We start from the raw sequence: 2,097 nt of genomic DNA on the forward strand, positions 1-2,097 counted from the left end.
CCGGGGGTCACCGCCCCCCCCCAAAGTTTTTCCGAGCCGTGCGAACTCCCCCCGCGGGCGGGGTCGGGCCGGGGCCGCGGGGAGCGGGGCTGCCGTGTGCCCGTGTCCCCTGTGCCCCGTGTGCCCGTGTCCCCTGTGCCCCCTGTGCTCCGTGTGCCCGTGTCCCCTGTGTCCCCTGCGCCCCGTGTGCCTGTGTCTCCTGTGCCCCGTGTGCCTGTGTCCCCTGTGTCCCCTGTGCCCCGTGTCCCCTGCGCCCCCTCCGTGTGCCCTGCTGTCCTGTGTCCCCCCGTGTCCCCTGCGCCTCCTCTGTGTGCCCTGCTGTCCCCCTGTGTCCCCTACTTCTCCACCGTGTCTCCTGACAACCACTGTGGTCACTGTACCTCTGTCCTGTGCCCCTTCCCTGTCCCCTGTGCCCCGCGAGTGCTCTGCACTCCCCTGTGTCCCCTGTGTCCCCTGCTGTGTGCTCTGGCCCTGCTGTGGCCTCAGCACTCCCTCCATGCCCCCTCTGTTTCTCCTGTGTCCCCCTTGTGCCCTCTGCACTGCTCATGTCCCCTAACCCCCCACCTTTGGGGCTGCTCCCCCCAGCCTGAGACCCACATTCCCCCTGACGTGCTGCAAGGTGTCCCCACTGTCCCCAGGTCGACTTTGGGGTGCAGTGGAGCAGAATCAGCTCCCATGCCACTGGAGACCTCCACAACAGGGTGTATTGTCCCCAACATCCCTTGTCCCCAGACGTCGGCCAGGCAGTGCCACCACCCCATGGGCTGCCCATTGCCACCCCGGGGTGCTGCACCCCCAAAAGGCCACTGCACAGCCAGGGGTGTCCCCAAAACAGTGGGGGGAGGTGGGAAACATCCTGCAGCCTGCCTCTCCCCCCCCACCCTACAATCCCACACCTCCCACCCCAACTGGGGGGTTGTGCTGAAGGGAACCTCTGTCCCCAAAAACAGGGCAGTGGGAGAGGCCTGGGGGACTGGGACACACTGGGGAGAACTGGGACACACTGGGAGGGGCTTGGACAGGGCAGAGGTGGACAGGGATATGCCTGGAGAGAACCAGGACACACTGGGAGGATCCAGAGCATGCTGGGGGGATCTGGGACACACAAGGGGGAGTGGAACACACTGGGGAAACACTGGAACACCCTGTGGGGGGACACTGGGACACAGCAGGGGGATCCAGGACATGCTGGGGGCATCTAAGACACACTGAGAGTGTTGGGACACGGGGAGGTCAAACACAGGGGAGTTATGGGACACACTGGGGAGTCAAGCACACAATGGGGACACCGGGACACACTGGGGAGACTTAGAGAGACTGGGACCCGCTGGAGTTCCCTTTTCAGGGAACGAGACTGTAGGTGATCACCCCAAATTTCTGCACTAGAATGGGGGGCTGCCTTTCGCAAGGCAAGGGGCTGCCTTTCCCCCCCTTTCCCTGGGGGGCTGTGGTGGGGAGCCTCTGCCCCTGTCTGCTCCGTTTTGGGGGGCTGGGGGATGAGGGGCAGCCGAGGGGGCTGTGGTGGGGAGCCCCCTGCCCTTGTCCGCTCCGTTTTGGGGGGCTGGGGGCTTCTGGCAGCCCCCTTCCCTCCCTCCCTGCGCGTCCTCCCTCCCTTTCTCTCCCTTTCCTGTAACTTAAGCTTTTGTTGTGAGCAGGAGACCCGGGCTGTCGTGAAAAGAGGGGGCCCCACCGCCTTTCACAGCGTAATTGAAACCATTGCGGCTCCTGGCCGAGGGGGAAGGGCAGGGGGGGCTCCAAAATCAAAGCCTGGGGGGGAAAGACGGGACACACGATGCTGCGGGCCCCCTCCCCGCCGGCCGGACGTGCCGGGTGTCCCGGCGGGGCTCTCCCCGCTCCCGGGGACGGCGGAGCCTCCGGGGCTGCTGGGCTGAGGCGGCGGGATGGCGGCCAGGCCCGGCTGGCCCCGGTGGGGCACCCAGGGGTGCTGCCTTTGGGCACGGCCGGGGCCGGTGGGTGTCCGGTGGTCCCGGGCGGGAGGCGGCGGAGAGGCTGGCACGGCGCCGGCGGCGGGGCCGAGCGCGGAGCCCGGAGCCCGGGAGTGCACCCTCCTTAGCCCTGGGGCTGCCTCCCGCTCCC

Source organism: Passer montanus, unplaced genomic scaffold (genome assembly GCF_014805655.1).
Source record: "Passer montanus isolate IOZ18808 unplaced genomic scaffold, ASM1480565v1 scaffold145, whole genome shotgun sequence".
Taxonomy (NCBI): Eukaryota; Metazoa; Chordata; class Aves; order Passeriformes; family Passeridae; genus Passer; species Passer montanus.